Source organism: Physeter macrocephalus, chromosome 20 (assembly GCF_002837175.3).
Source record: "Physeter macrocephalus isolate SW-GA chromosome 20, ASM283717v5, whole genome shotgun sequence".
In the NCBI taxonomy this organism is placed as follows: domain Eukaryota; kingdom Metazoa; phylum Chordata; class Mammalia; order Artiodactyla; family Physeteridae; genus Physeter; species Physeter macrocephalus.
The window spans coordinates 15,255,876-15,273,855 of NC_041233.1; the positions used below are offsets into that span (position 1 = coordinate 15,255,876).

The 17,980-nt window shown below is 40.4% G+C and overlaps 1 protein-coding gene and 1 long non-coding RNA gene across 2 annotated transcripts in view; one reads left to right on the forward strand and one right to left on the reverse strand.

Moving 5' to 3' along the window:
• The window catches only part of LOC114484478 (uncharacterized), a 60,032-nt gene extending 59,836 nt beyond the window's left edge, over nucleotides 1-196 (reverse strand). Inside the window, exon 1 of the long non-coding RNA XR_008616314.1 lies at nucleotides 78-196. This is a non-coding gene — a long non-coding RNA (uncharacterized lncRNA). The remainder of the gene's footprint in view (nucleotides 1-77) is intronic.
• The window catches only part of ZNF365 (zinc finger protein 365), a 113,472-nt gene that overhangs the window by 62,305 nt on the left and 33,187 nt on the right, over nucleotides 1-17,980 (forward strand). The window lies entirely within an intron of this gene.

Consider the following 17,980-nt stretch of genomic DNA (forward strand, 5'->3'; position numbering starts at 1 on the left):
AGGACCTAGACTTTTGAGGAAAAAATTCAGGTTTTTAGACTCTGTTCCTCCTGTGTGATGTTGGGCAAGACACCTACCTTTTCAATTTCTTTGATTTCTTTGATTTCATAGCATAGTAGTTAAAAGCACATCTCTGGGTTTGAAACATAGTTCTGCCACTTCCTGGCCATGTGACTCAGGGCAAGTTGCTTTACTTCTGTATGCCTCAAGTTTTTCATCTGTAGAATGGAAATATAAATGGAAACCACATCATTAGGTTGTTGGGGAGATAAAATGAGCTATCTAACGCATGTAAAGGGAGTAAGTAGCATGGTGCCTGGTGTACAGTAAGTTCTAAGTAAGTGCTAGCTGATGCTGTATGATTATTGCTAATTACATTTATACTTGTAACTTTGGAGGACTAGGCAGAAGGAAACATAGCAACAGTTTCAGATACAGAGTTTCCAGGGGTTTTAAAAAATCACAATAAAATTTGAGAGCTACTGCTGTAGATCTTGTAAATATTAATGGCTATAAAATCTGGAGTTAAAAAAGATCCATTCAAACAAGCCAGTGTGGCTGACTCCCTAGTTCCTAGTCATTTTGTATAGTTCTGGGCTTCAGCACCTGCCTGGGTAGAAGGCCTGGCTGGATCTGGAACTGAGCTTCCCCTGCTCTGGCCTGGACTGACACAACATCCCAAGTTACAGGGTTTGATGGGTGCGAGGTGGTAGTGAAGGGAAGAGCAGAGAAGCATTGAGAATGCTCCTAAATCAAATAGAAAAGCCCAAATGCCTAGATAGCCTTGGCTCCTGTATGTCCATTCTCAGCCAACTTGAGGACACATGGCTTCATTTAGTAAATCTGACCTCATGTTCATGTCAATTAAAAACTATGCAAATGTGTTTTGAATTTTCTAGGCAAGGGTGTATTACCTCCTAATGCTGACCATTAAAATTCCTGATAAAATCCAATCTCCAAAAGTTGGACAGCAAGAGAGAGAGAGAGAGAAAAAATTTAGCCCTTTTAATAATTAAGCACAAAAAATATAGTAGTGCATAATTATACCCTAAAGAACAACTCCTTAAGTCCTCCCTTAACTGGGAGGAAAAGGCTAGCCAGCCCCTTTTCCTCACCTAATCCTCACCTTTTCCTAATCTAATCTAACCTAACCTAACCTAGACAACACCTGTAGTCTCCAGCTTAAGAACACTTGTTTCAATGTTTTTTTTTTTCTCCAGTGTAGATCTGGGCTTTATAGAAGCCAGATACTGAATGACATAAACTGATTCATTCTGAAATCAATGTCTAACAGAAGGTTGAAAGCTAGCCTTTCCTTAGACAAGTACTTCTTTACTGTGAAATACCAGTCACTTACACTCTTTGGCATATTCTGCTAATTTTTCCCACTTCTTGTGGCATGTGTTTAAAAGTCACTAGCTAAGAAAAACCAGATATTCTATGGCTAGTTTTGATTTGTGAATGGCAAGGAGACATACAGTCACAGTGCAAGGACTCAATTATAACACATCACCACCTCCGTTGTCCTGACTGGGGAGTCAAATCGGGGTGACTGCCTGCCTTTTGATACGTTCTGATAGCCATGTCTGTGCCATCCCCTTTCTTTGGGGGGAATGACTTTTCTTTCCAAGTTCTCATCTTTCCACTCCCTGCTCTATCATGTGTCCTGGACAGAAGCTGTGTAATGAAGCCTTGCTGGCCACAGTGGATGGTTTAATGGTAGGCAGCTGCGCTAAACTAAGTAGTCAGTGCCTCACACCTCACTTTGGGTCAGGGACCCAAGCTGGTCTCACCAGAGTCCTTCCTCAGGATTTATTCCCCCTGCTCCTAACACATTATTATGAAAATTCTCAAACATACAACAAAGCTAAAAGAATTTTACAGTGAATACCCACCACCGAAACTCTACCATTAACAATTAACATTTTACTACATCTGAATTATCACCTCTCTATCTATCCATCCATCCATCCAGCTATTAATTCAAATTATTTTTGGTGCATTTCAAAGTAGGTTGTAGCTCTTAGTATACTTCTAAGTATTTCAGAAAGTATTTATTAAGTAGGGTTTAATATTGGTTTATGGGTTTTTTGATATAAATATCATATACAATAAAATGTTCATATGTTGTACATTTGCAGCGCTTTGACAAATGTATACACTCAGGATTTATTTTCATCAGAAGTGGAGAGAAAGCTTCTTTCCTCTTTGGAAAGTGAGGCTCAAACATGTGAGCCTAGAGTGGGGCAGTTATTACTCCGGCTTCGGATTCTTCAAGCCAGCTCGGGGAAGCTGACATACCAATATGGAGGCAGAGCTAAGAGATAAAAACAACTGTGAAAGTATTGTAGTCATTTCTGCCTTTTTTTTTTTTTTTTTTTTTGCAGTTTGGTTACATGAGCCGATAAATTCTTGTATTTGCCTAAACTATTTTGAGTTGTTTTTCTTTTACTTGCATCTAGTCCTGACAATATATGTAAACTGTCCCCTTTAATTTTAAGTAAGGTTTTATGTGTCTACTGCAGGTATCAGGACCAAGTTGGGAGAGATTAAGAAAGTATAAGGTTTCTAAAAAATCTAAGAGACTGTGGTTCTAGTAAATTGAAAGTGTTGGCCTTAGCTAGGTTCTAGTTGTTGATCCCTTGTTTGTGGGAACAAGGGACAGTTTTGCACAGGCGCTAGCAACTTTATTCAAAGCAGAATCATTAACAAATTAAAAAAAAAAGTAAAAGCATGACGTGATAACCTTGATATCAAAGATATAGTTATCGATATTAGAAGCAGGGCTCTAGTGAACTTGCTGATTATTCCTTCTAACTTTGAACATTACCCAGTTTTTGTGGCTTTAGCTAAATAATGACAGAAACAGAGACAGTGTGTTTTCACTGTTAGAGGTGGAATAAACAGGTTGCAAAATGCCAAAATGGGTCCAATCTGGAAAATGTTGAGTCCATGTGTGAGAGAAGGGAAAAGAGAGGAAGACTCTCAATCATCCGAGGGGGAGTAAAGGAAGTATTTTATTGCCCAAGAGAAATTTCTTTTTGGGGTTTTTGTTGTTGTTGTTGTTCTAACATATGATACTATTTATCAGTTGTGTTATTTTGGTATTTTATGGTCAGAATTGATTTCTTTTTCTCTATTTGTCTCAAACCAAGTACAAAGTTTTTCCTTGGTGATTTCTGTAAAAGTTAGAAGAGTGGTTACTTTTGGGGAAGGGAAGGGCTTGTGAAAAGAAGGGGACTCATGGAGGGTTTTCAGAATATGCATCCAAATTCTGTGCTCTTGACCTGAATGATGGTTACAAGTGTGCTCACCCTACATTAAGCTATGCATTTGTTTTGTGGGGTTTCTGGTTTTGTGTTTTATATTTTACAATAAATGTCTTAAAATCTGAAGTGAATATGTAAAGATGTTAAGATCTGATAAAGCTCTGAGGTGGGTATATTATTAGTGCTTATTTCATTATATTCATTATTATTCTGTATCATCGGAATATTTCATAATTAAAAAAATTTACTCCTTAACCTCCAACACCACTTTGAAAGGACACAATTCTTACTTAGGCTTCCATTTCTGAGGCCTGTTGAAAGTGACAGTGACAGTCATCCCCAAACTGTCACTAGCACCTTCTTCCTTTGCACTGTCCCCTCAAATTAGTTCTTCAATCTCTAGGTCTTCCAGTTCCTCAGCTCTTTTGTGTGAATCTTAGCCTGATTCATTTTATGTAGAACATCTGACCTTTCCTATATATTTTTACAAGTGCATATTAGATTTTATCTGACCAGATCTACACATTGCCAAAGTGAATGAGAATAGTTAAAGCAATTACTTGGGAAATCTATGTTAAAGCTTTCTTATTCAGATAATTCAAGGAGAAGAAGAGAAAATGGCATAGCGGTGATTGTCCTGCTTTATATAATTATTTCCCCAGTTCCTCATTTTGTTTGGTTATTGAGGTTCTTTTCTCTTTTTAAAGACAATTGTTTTTTAGAGCAGTTTTAGGCTCACAGCAAAATTGAGGGGAAGGTAGAGAGATTTCCTGTATATTTCTTGTTCCCACACATGCATAGCCTTCCCCATTATCAACATCACTCACCAGCATAGTACATTTGTTGCCACGGATGAACCTACACTGACACATCAGAATCACCCCAAATCCATAGTTTACATTATGGTTCACTTCTGGTGAGGTACAAGCTGTGGGGTTGGACAGATGTATAATGACATGTATCCATCATTATGGTATCGCACACGGTATTTTCACTGCCCCCCAAATCCTCTGTGCTCCATCTCTTCATCCCTCCCTTCCCCAATCTCTCAACACCTGGAAACCAGTGATCTTTTTACTGTCTCCATAGCTTTGCCCTTTCCAGAATGTCACACAGTTGGACTCACACAGTAGGCAGCCTTTTCAGATTGGTTCCTATCACTTAGTAATATGCATTTAAGGTTCCTCCATGTCTTTTCACAGCTTTATAGCTTATTTCTTTTTTAGTGTTGAATAATAGTCTGTTGTCTGGGTGTACCACAGTTTATTTATCATTCACCTACTGAAGGACATCCTGGTTGCTTCCAAGTTTTGGCAACTATGAATAAAGCCGCTATAAACATCTGTGTGCAAATTTTTGTGCAGCTTTCAGGGTGAAGATAAGATGATGATGATGATGATGATGATGATTCAACTCCTCTGGGTAAGGAGTTGCAGTTGCTGAATCTGCTGGATCATATGGTAAGAGTATGTTCAGTTTTGTAAGAAACTGCCAAACTGTCTTCCAAAGTGACTGTACTATTCTGCACTGCCATGAACAATGAATAAGAGTTCCTGTTGCTCCACATCTTTTCAACATTTGGTGTTGTCGGTGTTCTGGATTTTGACCATTATAGTAGGTGTGTAGTGGTATCGTATTTTGGTTTTTTTCTTTTCTATTGTGGTTTATTACAGGATATTGAATATAGTTCCCTGTGCTATACTTTGGACTTTGTTGTTTACCCTTATTGTTGTTTTTATTTATTTATTTATTTATTTATTTTGCGATACGTGGGCCTCTCACTGTTGTGGCCTCTCCCGTTGCGGAGCACAGGCTCCAGACGCGCAGGCTCAGCGGCCATGGCTAATGGGCCTAGCCGCTCCGCGGCATGTGGGATCTTCCCGGACCGGGGCACGAACCCGCATCCCCTGCATCGACAGGCGGACTCTCAACCACTGCGCCACCAGGGAAGCCCCCTTATTGTTGTTTTAATTGAGGTTCTTAAGAGCATTCTGATATAAGCAGGTAATTGGTGATAGCAACAGTTAATAATGTTTAAGCACTTGATATGTGCCAGGCATGTGCAAAGCACTTTACAATATCAGCTGACTTAGTAATTCCACAAATCTGTGAAATAAGTACTATTATTGTTTCTAATTAAAAAAAAAGGAAGACGGAGGCTTGTGAGGGCTTAGTATGAAACAGCAGGGCCAACTTCATGGACATGAGACCTGGGCAGTCAGTCGCACGGGGCCCTGTGATCAGCTTTGTATTTGGTTTAATGCTCTGAGGTCACTGTCTTGAAATTCTTAATAATTTTACACAAGGGGACCTGCATTTTCATTTTATACTGGACCTGGAAGATTATGCCCTGTGGGGTAGAGTTGGATATTTGACCCCAGAGGCTGTGTTGTTAAGCACTATTCTATTCTGCTGCTTATCCCCCTCTAAATGAAGCTAGGAGAAGGAAAAACAAAGAAACAAAACAGACAAAGAAACAAAAAACCAAAAACACCCCAAATGAAGAAAGAAATGAACAAATTAAAAAAACTAGTAACTGACATGGCATATGCATATAACTAAATATAGTAAGAAACTAATCTGGGAAGAATAATTTTAAAATGTGTGACGTACTTAAATTAACATTTCCTGGATATTGTTCTTGGTAAATGAAATTAATATTTGAGACTTGTTCTACCTTAGGAAATGCATACACTCCCATGACGTTAAGTTCATTTTTCTATGTTCATCATATGTCTAAAGGCAAGAATTTTTTTCTGAAACAAACTGTTAATTTGGGGGAACAAGAGGGGTGAACTCAGCAAATCTGAGAAAAATCTGTGAATCTACTCATTGTTTTTCCCAACTGAGGACAGCTTCTCGTTGCCCAGCTTTCAGGCTTATAATCTTAAGCCTTGTGCCAAATGAAGCTTAGGTACAGAAAGCACCTGGAAAATAATGGCTACACATTGGGGAAAGCTACTCTGTGAGTGTCTTCCATCCATGTAAGATATGGGCAGCGGTTTGGTCACTTCTTTTTCCTGTGATCACTTTATTTCCTGCTTGTTCTGATTTGGGTCTTAAAACTCCTTTTTCCTCTGATTGCTGTGACGGCTATGTTTTCCATCTTATTGTGATTTTTGCCCTTGTTTTGCTTGTGATCTCCGTCTGTGCTTGTCTCTTCACTGGAGTTGCTCAATTTGAGTTGCTAGTTAATAGCTTGTCTAATTTAGCCTCAAGGGTCCTCATCGCTTGGCAGTGAGATGAAGCTTGGCTCCTACTTCTCCCTGGTATACGACTTGTTCAGTGGAGGACAAGGGTGAGGACTGGTGGCAGCAAAGAGGTGGAAGCTGGTCCAGAGGCTCCAGTCTTCATTCCCTGTGACCTGCTGAGGCATTTACTGCCTGTCCCTGGAGAGCTCTGAGGCATAGATGCCTCAGGAGTTCTAAATCTTACAGCTTAGCGTCACTTCTTAATCAGAAAATGGAATCACAGGAGAAGGAGCTTTTCTTACTGCATAGGGGCCTGGCTGGGGTTCATTTATTGTTACTGACATTCCCCTTCTTGCCCCATCCAGTTCAACAATGTGCATCATTGTTTCCATAAGGGTTTTCACCTGTGTCAGGTGAGCACTTGTACAGGCAGGTCTGAAACAATATCCAGCTAAGGGTTCAGCCTTCTCACAGCTGGAATGCAGTTCCCAACGACCAACATTGCAAACTGAAGGATGTCATGATAACTAATTTTTTCTTCATTCTGGATTAAGGATGGATTTCTAAATAATAAAAATAATACCTACTCCCAGGCCCAAGGTTTGCTTATATGTTCCTCACCATACACCTGTTAGGTAGGGAGGGTAAGAACCACTATCATTCCTATTTTGCTAGTGCAGAAACTGAGTTTCAGGAAAGCTGTGATTTGCCCAAGATCTAAAAAGTCAGCTTAGATCTTTCTATGCCAAGAACAGCATTTCTCCATTACTGCATCACATCACTTCTATCATTAAACAAACTCAGAGTAGAAAGAAGGAAGTTATTTGAGAAAGCTGCATGTAGCTTTCAGGGTGAAGGTAGGATGATGATGATGATGATTTGTGATTTTACCATGTGGACCTAAACTGTCATCCTATTCGGTGATGGTCAGGTATACTCTGGGCTGACTGGAGGGTCATCTCTGTATCAGGGACCAAAGAACTTGACGGGAAGGAAAAATGCTGACCCTCCTGCCTATGCCCCCAGGAAAATTAATCACCCTCAGAATAATGACCTCAAATTTTATGGTTAACTAAAGAGCAAATCGTGTTCTCTAGACTCTTACACTGACCAAGATTGAAAAAATCTTGGAAAGAATTTCTTGTTTCTCAAAGTGGAATACATGGCAGTGTGTCAGGGTCCTTGAAGCTACATATTAAATTATGGTACATCTTCCCAGAGCACCAGCTCTATTTGAGAAAAAACAGCAAACAAAAAGAGTAAACAAAACATGTTTATCGATTAAAAATACCAACATTTTAAGGGGAAGAAGGCAGTTTTGGCCTGAATTTTAACGAAGAGAAAAACTGCACGTCTGCAATGGGTTTCTTTGGGTTAATACATCCCAGGTACTAACCTTAGGAATAAATTTTCATTCTCTTGTATCTTTGGATGGTTTCTGTGAAAAGTCTGAGAAGCACTGGCCATTTTGGTAGACAAGTTGAAACTAAGAGAATTTAAATGATTCTCCTATGGTCACGGCAGGCCTGCACTCAAAGTCTCCTGAATCCTTGTCTACCATTTTCTCCATTATTCCACAAATCCATTCTTTGTAATGAAAGTGTTTCTAAAACGAGAGTATATTTTCCTGCCTTAGGAAAACTAGGAGGCAGAAATAATGGCATATTGGAGAATGGAGACTGTGTCATAATGAGCATCATTCTCATTGCCAAAGCAACATGGGACATGGGTTGTTGAGTAGCTTGAGTTGAGTGTGAATGCAACCTAGTAAGGTCCAGCAAGGGGCTCTTCCAATCATGTTTCAGCTGTCATCTTGCTTCTAAGGCTTTGCCTCTTTCTTCCAAAGTAAAAAATAAATTCTGGTTATTAAGATAATTATGCTCAACCTTATTAAATACCAAGCAGTGCAAATTAACAGAGCAATAAGCTACAATCTTTATTCCTTAATTTATTGGTAATGATTTTTTTAACTAATGAAAATATTCAGTATTAGTGAGGATGAGAAAAAACAGTGAAACAGAAATTTATCCAACTTATCTGGTAGAATAACTCGAAAATATGTGCCAAAACCCTTGGATTTTGCATGTATTACCCTTTGACAAGATAATTCTACCTCTAGAAAATTTTCCCCAAGGAAATATACAGGAAAGCATGCAGGGATTGATTAGTTACAAAGATGTTCAATTCGAGGTTCTTGAGAACAGTGAAAAATTGGAAACAATTTAAATGTCTAATTTGGGATTTGGTGAAATAAATTATATCTTTACAATAGAATACCACTGTATCTCAACTCCCCCATAGAAATATTGCTGTGAATGTTAAAAGGCATTAGAGTGAGGTAGTTAAAAGTAGGGATTCTAGCATCTGATTTCCAGGGTTTACAATCAGGTTGTGCCATTAACTAGCTGTGGGACTTTGAACAAGTTTGTCAAATTCTCAGTGCCTCAGTTTCATGAGAATAATGATATAATGTTATACTTTCCTTACAAGGAACATATTAAGTACTCATCAAATATTAGGTATTGTTAGATAAGCAGCTATCAGGAAGGGAAGTTGTTTTTTTTTTTACTTATTATTAAGTAGAAATTACAGGTTAACAAAATAGTTCGTATAATATAATGGTATATTTTCTTTTAAAAGGCTCTTTTAGAGACTTTGGGATTGACAAAAAAAATTGTAAATCACTAATACAGCTGTAACTTATATAATATTGTACATCAACTATACATCAATAAAAAAGAAAGTGAAAAAAAAAAAAAAGGTTCTTTTAGATAGTTTAGACTAGTGGTTCCCAAACGGTGTGCCAAGTCATCCTGGGGCACTGCAGTGAACTCACAGGAGGCCCCCAGGATATTTTAAAATTTCAAGAGAAACACAGCAACACCTCTGGACACTGTGTGAACTACTACTATTAAGTGGTTTGGACATAACTACATAATAAACGTAATTTATATTGCTTTAAAGTACCAGAAAAAAATTACTGAAACATTGAGGGTTCCATGAATGAAGAAAGTTTGAAACTTTTAAAGTAGCCTATGGAATTTACCCAGATGTTAAACGTTACTGAGAAGTGGGATTTGTGTGCTTTACATTTTCTGCTTTTGATCTATCTGAACTTTTAAATTCTACTGTGAACCTTATTGTTTTAGTAAGACAATCAAAGTTATTTTAAAAATAATTTCTTCCTGAATTTGTGCGATAACCATTTACTGAACATTACATGGGGTCAATTTCTGGGCTTGATACAGGAAGGCAAAGATGCCACGCCCTCAAGGAGCACATAGTTGAGGGTGAGCAGAGAATGTAAACAAATGATTGCTGTGTGGCAGAAAAGGCTCTGAGTCAGAGGCTGGATTGGGAGCTCTGAACTCTGCTTTGGAGATAAGAAAACCTTCACAGAAGGCAGGTGTTAGGTGAGTCTTGCAGAATAAACGGGACTTCCCTAGATGGAAAAGGTGTAGAAGAGTGTTCCTCCTTTCAGCCTGTCTGTAGAGGCTTGGGTGGCTATGGGGGTTGCGGGGAGGGCAGTGGTAGGAGACTGGAAAGGTAGGCCAGATTAGAATGGGAAGGCTTTGATGGGTCATGCCCTCATCTGGACGCTCAACTTGTAAAGGATGGGAGAACATTGACAGGTTTTAAGTAGGGGAGTGTTATAAGTGTTGTGCTGTGGAAGGATCACTCTGGCAGCACTGTGGAGACTAGACTTGGGAGGCTGGAGCAGAGCTGCACAGGGCAGGGGACCAGCCAGGAGGATTTTGTAATAGTGTAAGAAGAGGTCACGAAGCCCCAAATGACTAATGACAAAGATTATTTAATGGGCCTCTGTGGACCAAATCAGCAAAAGCAAATGATCCAGATGTAGCACATTATTCATTTCAAATATGTTGGTGTCTTTAAAAATAAAAACTTTGTTTTTTCTGATCATAAAGACAATACACAATTGGTACAGAAATTTAGAAGATGTAGAAATGTATAAAGAAGAAAATGAAAGTATTTATATCCTACGAACTGGAGCTGAGATACATGTGTGTTTATGTATCACATATAAAATATTAAATATGACATATTATATATAAATACTGATATACAAATCTCAAATATATACATATAATTTAAAACCTGTGTACATGGTAAAGTCTGACTTACAGAAGGATAGAAAATTAAAAATAATAATCATTACTGAGTGCTTACCAAATGCTAGACATTCTTGGAAGCATAAAATATATAATAACATATATATTAGCTTATTCAATCCTCAGAACAACCCTATGAGATAGGTCTGTGTGTATTTTGCCATTTCTAGGTAAGAGAGTTGAAGTATAGAAAGATCAGTAACTTGCTCAATGTTCTATAATGTGTGTCAGAGCTGGGATTTGAACCCAAGCAGTTTATCTCCAGGGCCTGTACCCTTAAACCCCTAAAGTACAATTCTGAGTGGTATATTTAACTTCTGTTTTTAATTAATTGACTTTACACAGTGACTCTTTGACATTCTACTACTACAGTGTTGTCCAACTGAACTTCCTGCAGTGATGGAAATATTCTGTATCTGCACTATCCAGTATGGTAGCTACTAGCTATGTGTAGCTATAGAGCACTAGAAATGCTGCTACTGTGAATGAGGAACTGCATTTGAAATTTTATTTAATTTTAATTAATTTAAATTTGAATAGCCACCTGTGGCTAATGGCTGTGCATTGGACAGCACAGACCTATAGAAGATTAAAAAAAAAACGAGTACCTCATCCCTTTGTCATACTCCCTGTCCAGTAATCATATGTAACCATGTTTGTTTATTTCTGATTTCAATCCTTTCCCATATTTATCTCTATTAGGTCCAGAAAATATGCCTATAATTTAATCTCTTGATTTACCTACTTTAAACACTGGATTGACTCTGCCATACAAAAGCGGTCCCCAACCTTTCTGACACCAGGGACCAGTTTCATGGAAGACAATTTTTCCATGGATGGGGGTGGGGCGAGGGATGGTTCAGGTGGTGATGCGAGCGATGCGGAGCCCCAGATGAAGCTTCCCTCCCTCCACCGCCCTTCACCTCCTGCTGTGCGGCCTGGTTCCTAACAGGCCACAGACCCATAGTGGTCTGTGGCCCGGGGCTTGGGGACCCCTGCCATACGAGATGAGGAATTAATTTTTGTATCACTTAAGATTCTTCTGATTGCAAGTGGAAGAAAAGCCAAATCAATCTGATTTGAGCAATAAAAAGGGAATTTATTGGCTCATATAAACAAGAACATCAGACGCATTAGGAAGGCTGAATTCAGAGTTCAAACAATGTGAGCAGAACTCGATTTCAGCTCAGCTCTCTGCAGTCTGTAAGCTTCATCCTTATATTCTGTGTGGTGGCCACAGCTGCAGGAGCCATAGGTTCATACTGTCTTAGATTCCAGACTAGCAGGAAGGAAAGCATGTGTCTTTATTGTGTGCTATTTAACTGTGGCCACAGTGATGTTGAGTTAAAACATACACACACAATCTCAGTGGTGTACAATGATACGTATTTAACTCATATATGTGTGGGTTGGCTGAAGTCAGCTGATCTATGTTGGACATGGCTGGGTAGCTTTGCTGATCTTGGTTGGGACTGCTTACAGCTCCGGGCTCGGATAGCTCAGTGGTGTTCCTTGTGTCTCTCATCTTCCTCCTGGGACTAGTGACCTACCCCAAGCACGTTCTCATGGTGATGATGAAGGTGCAAGAGCACAAGACCAGATGCACAAGCATATACCATTAGCCAAAGAAAGTCAAATGACTGTACCCCAAATCAATAAGATGTAGACGTATGCTCCTCCCATGGAATTGAGAAGGAGGGAAGGAGTATTTCCAAGCAGATGAGCTTGGCTTGCTCAATTCAAAACCAGTGATTGTGGCCAAGGGCATGGATCTCACACTCTGGCCTTGGCCTAGGTCCTATATTCCATCCTGGGGACAGAGGTTACATTCAGATTCACCCAAACCATGTTGACTAAGAGTGGAAGAGGAACAGTTACCCCAAACTAAGATAAGAGTTCTGTTGGCCACATGAAGGGGAAATGGATATGAGATGGCAAACCACAATGACAATTATAACTTTAAACAATATACAAGTTTCCCTCACTATTTGAAAGCAGAGCATTCCTAAGAAGTCTTTTGCAAGCTGAAATGGTGTAAAGTGGAGAAAGCTTAGGATGCATCCTGCTAACGGATACACAAAATAAACTGAGATAAAGCACAGATGCTCACAGACACAGTTCAAAGCTCTGGTGGCTTGACGCTGAGATGCTGAGTGTAGTTCCAAGGAAAGGAGATTGACAATGCCTCTCTCACTGCTCAGGGTGCACTGCCTCTACCACGGCTCACTGCAAAACAAACGTTGAATGCTATTCTATTTTTGCTTTTCACCTTTTTTGGTAAAAGCAAAAATTCTCTTCAGATTTCTTTCCGTTAGTGAAAACAGGTATTAATGTAGGTATTTAGTAAAAGTGAAGGGGTGTAAAGCAAACTTCTGAAAAGCAGGGGATACCTGTACTTAAATTTATGTTTCTTGAGACTTTGGTTTCAGATAGTATCCTCTGACATCATATTCATGAATTCCCTTTCACCCCCACATTTCCCACTTCTGTCAGCTTGATCATTCAAGCTATTTGTTTATATTTATGAAGGAAGGACTGGGTAATTAACAAAGGTGGCTGGGTGTGTCTGGTGCAGTCTGTTCTCTGCCACTGGATAGGTATGTTTCCTTGGTAGGCATTTCCCTCGGAAGATGGGTACTGGCTGCATATATGGGTGGGACACGTCAACTGACAAACTTCCCTTAGGGTGCAAGCATATGGAATCATGCAAATGGTATTCAACCAGAACAGAGGGCTTCACTGTGGAATGCCAAATCCCATACAAGGAGCTTTAGTTCTGTCCGGGCAGCAATCTTATCTTCTTAAAAGAGCAGATCTGGGGAGGAGGTGAGGGTTTCCAAATCTTCACTTCATCTGCATGTAAGAGAAACGTGCAGAAGGATGAGAAAGACCACAGGATACAGCCTTTCTCTGGATAACCTTGCTTTGGGCTCCTCTTCCAGTCCTGAGTTCTGAACATGTTAATGCCCAATGTGGAGATTCTCCAAGGCTTCTTTGGAAAGAACATTTCTACCCTTTCCACAGCATTCTCCTGAGAAAATCTGGGATGCTGCTTCCTTTGCTCTGCTTCATCCACCAGTACTGTTCACTTCCTTTCTATCTTCCGAAAATTATCAAAATCTCTGCTGATAGTTCTTTTTTTTTTATCTTCAGCATGTTATCAATTTATTCCCTTTACTGACTCTTCAGCAGAATTTTGAAAGGGAGTATACATAAAGTCATGTGCTCAGTCCTGAACAGATATATTTCTATTTAAACAAGTTTAGATGTTGCCAATTACATTTTTTTAAACCACTGGCTCAACTGAATACCATTCTTGAAGAGTTTTAAAAGTTATTTCTCAAAGTCACTCTGGGAATGACCCATGAAGGAAATGACTATCTTATGCTGGATCTAAAACCTAACAAATATTTATTTGTTATTGCTAGTACTGTGTATATATTTACTGTATGCCAATAGCATTCAGAATATATCAGTCTACTGAGGATGGCTAAAACACACATAGGTTGAGGGAGGGCTTCTCTCTACTGGGCTTCAAACTGAAGAGAGGCACAGCACTGAGACAGACGCTTTCCAGGAGAAAATGATGACTCACACAGGATGACTTCAAGGCATCTGGTTTCCATCTTCTTTGTTTCTTCTCTTGGACTCCATTCAGAGGCACTTCCTTCCAGCTGGAGCTTTTAATGGCATAATGTGAAGGCAAGATCCACAGAAGTGGGTTTAGAGGAAGGACTTGAAGGAGAAAATGCAGATCATCAGGGGAGACTATGGAAAATTACACCCAGATGGGAGGTAACAGAGAATGTACACACATCCAGACTAAAATGTACCAATTAAAATCCTTAGGGAAATGCAGAGAAGTACATGATTTTTAATATGGGGTAACACAAATTTGAACTGAATAAAAAGTCAAAGTGATATAGTCCTGATTGCAATTAACAGCACATTAATGCAATTTCTGTTTCTTGCCTGGGAAAGTATGGTGGCTCTCTTTATTTAAATGAATGTAGCATAGCACTGCTTGTGGTTTTATATTGATCTATTCATTCTCCTAGCTCCATTCATGACAGTGATACACTTCTTCCTATTTCATAATTGAAAAGGCACTAATGAACCTTGCCTAGTCTTCCAAAGTGATCTGGGATGGTGATAGAGCCATCACTTGGGTGGGTGGCTTGAGCTTTGCTGTTAAAATAACCAGCAACCAATCAGAACCCTAAGAGACCGAAAGGAATGGAACAAGCAATTGGTTTTTGTATGTAAACACTCATTGCTCACATTCCCCTACTCCCAATCCATCAGCAGCAAGGAGGAAGCCTATTTCCCTTTTAAAAATGAGAGTCCATTACATTCTATACTTTTCTTTTCTCACATGATGTTTCACTTAATCAAATATCACTTGATCTGAGTGATTTGACCCTGGTCTTGTTCTCCCTGGGCGGGGAGGGGGGGTGGTTTATATAAATGGAGGTAGGCAGTAGTGGTGTTGGAAGCTGTGACAATGGTTATGTTCTTCTGGACACCACAGTGGGCAGAGCCAATCCAAGCTGAGAACAAGTCAAAGAATAATTATTTGGCACTTCATGAAGACATGGCATCGTCCAAGTGTCTGCAGAGATATGGTTTAACGAGTAATAGGTATATACATATACAAAATGGTAATATGAGGCAGACAATATTATGCTGTAAGAGAGGTACAAATACAGCTGACAGGGATAATAGAGATTAATTCTGGAGCTGGAGGTGGCAGAAAGGAGTACAAATCAGAGAAGACTGAATGGTCAAAGGAGAAGATGGAATGTGTGGGGAGGATTCTCTGCCTCACTGATTTGGATAAATCCACAGACAGTGCTGGCTTTACATGTAGGCCAAGGGTCCGTGAACTCAAATGCTAAGGGGGCCAAGCAGTCATCATAAATGCGTGAGTCCAGCCAAGTACAAAGCAATCGGGAGTGGTGGAACTTGTCACAAACTGAGGGCCATGCCCCACTGAAAGGCTTTCAATTTCGTATTAAAAATTCAAAGTCAGATAATTCAAGTCATTGTCTACACATCTTTTCTGTCATACAAAGGCCCCCCTATGCCTCTAAGTTCAGACTCAACTATCTTCTTCATGCCAGAGAGAGACCCACACCTTCCTTCACAGACACAGTCACGTCTGCATAACTTAACAGAATCTTTTAGAGCTGACTCTCCCAGAACTGTGACATAGAGTAGGCTTCAAAAGCAAATACACTTTTCTACTTGGATGATGGGATTCTTTAAAAGTCAGTTTAATTAGCTTCTGCAGGGCATTCTATCACCTGTGGGCCACAAACCCAGCAGTGGAAGAACTGGTAGAGCTGGCCGAGTCTCTCAGTGTTCCTGGGTGCTCCTGGAATTCCAGGGCTATCCCCAGACAGAGGGAAAAGAGGAGCACTGCTTCAGCTAGGCAGCTGTTTCAAAGATCCTGAGTAAGATCTTTTCTGAAGAGAGAGTGACTTCTGAACATTGTTATGATGGCAGGTGAGGAAACTCCATTGTACTTCTTTAAAGAAGGACTTGGGTGTGATGCCCTGCCTCTGCTTTCCTTACAATGATCCTTCTAGGAAAAACTCTTCTGTTTCTCCTTTATTCACTACACTCACACTCAGAACACTTCATTTCTGGTCACCAAATATGTGGGTGTTTTTCCCACACTAAACAATTCTACAATTCTTACCAGAGACTGACTGCGTGTCCACAAATTTAACTCGACTCTGACACTATCTTCCTGGAGAGAGCATCAGATCCCACAGGTTAACAGCTCAGTCCCACAAGACTGCCCCTACTTTAGACGCCAACCGCAAGTCCAGGTTGTCACCTGTACTTCTGACTGAACGGTTATAAGTCAGGGTTCCTATGACCCCCTCCTCTGGTTTGATCACTTGCTAGAGTGGCTCACAGAACTCAGGGGAACATTTACTGATTTATTATAAAAGAACACAAGTCAGGAATAACAAGATAGGAGACATGCATAGGACAAGGTATGGGAAAAGGAGCGTGGAGCTTCTATGCTCTCTCCAGGTATGCAACCCCTGCCAGCACCTCCACATATTCACCAACCTGGAAGCTCACCAAATCTCCTTGTTCAAGAGTTTTTATAAAGTATAATCTCCAGCCCTCTAATCCCTTGGTCTTTCTGTGACCAGCTCCATCCTGAGGCTGTCAAGGGGCCCTACCCTAAGTCACCTCATTTGCATAAACTCAGGTGTGCTGAAAGGGCTTGTGTGAATAACCAAAGACACTCCCATCACTTAGGAAATTCAGAGGGTCTTTGGAACTCTGCACCAGGAACCAGAGACAAAGACCAGATATATTTCTTATCATGCCACAGTTCTACTCCCAGCTTTTCCCCTTGGCATGCTAGGATTTAGTCACCCCCCACCCCACTCCATTCCATTCCAGTAAATACACTGCCTCACATGTAACTGCTCCTTAAGAATAACTTATTGAAACACAGTAAAATCACATTAGTTCTGATTAAATTAGCAGCTGAATTTTCCAGAAATGAAGAAAGACAATCCTAGGATTGAATGTGCTCTACAGTACCAAATAGGATTAAAGAGAAAATAATAAATCCATACATAGCAAAACTAAAGAACAGAAAAGGGGAAAAAAACTTAACAAAAAAATTAAATTAGAATCTAATCCCTGTGACAAATAGCTAAATTCTCTCCTTTAATCCTTTCAATAATAAGCAAACCCATTAATGTATTTCATAAATTTATTTATTTATTTTGGGCTGCATTGTGTCTTCTTTGCTGCACACAGGCTTTCTCTAGTTGCAGTAAGCGGGGTCTACTCTTCGTTATGGTGCACGGGCTTCTCATTGTGGTGGCTTCTCCCATTGAGGAGCGCAAGCTCTAGGCGCGTGGGCCTCAGTAGTTGTGGCACGCGGGCTCAAGAGCGCAGGCTCAGTAGTTGTGGCGCACGGGCTTAGTTGCTCCGCGGCACGTGGGATCTTCCCGGACCAGGGATCGAACCCGTGTCCCCTGCGTTGGCAGGCGGATTCTTAACCACTGCACCACCAGGGAAGTCCTGAATTATAGCATTCTGATTTAATATACCTTAAAAATACATTGATGGGGACTTCCCTGGTGGCGCAGTGGTTAAGAATCCGCCTGCCAACGCAGGGGACACGGGTTCGATCCCTGGTCCGGGAAGATCCCACGTGCCGCGGAGCAACTAAGCCCGTGCGCCACAACTACTGAGGCCGCGTGCCACAACTACTGAGGCCCGTGCACCCTAGAGCCCGCATGCTGCAACTACTGAAGCCCGCGCGCCTAGAGCCTGTGCTCTGCAACAAGAGAAGCCACCGCAATGAGAAGCCCACGTGCCGCAACGAAGAGTAGCCCCCGCTCAC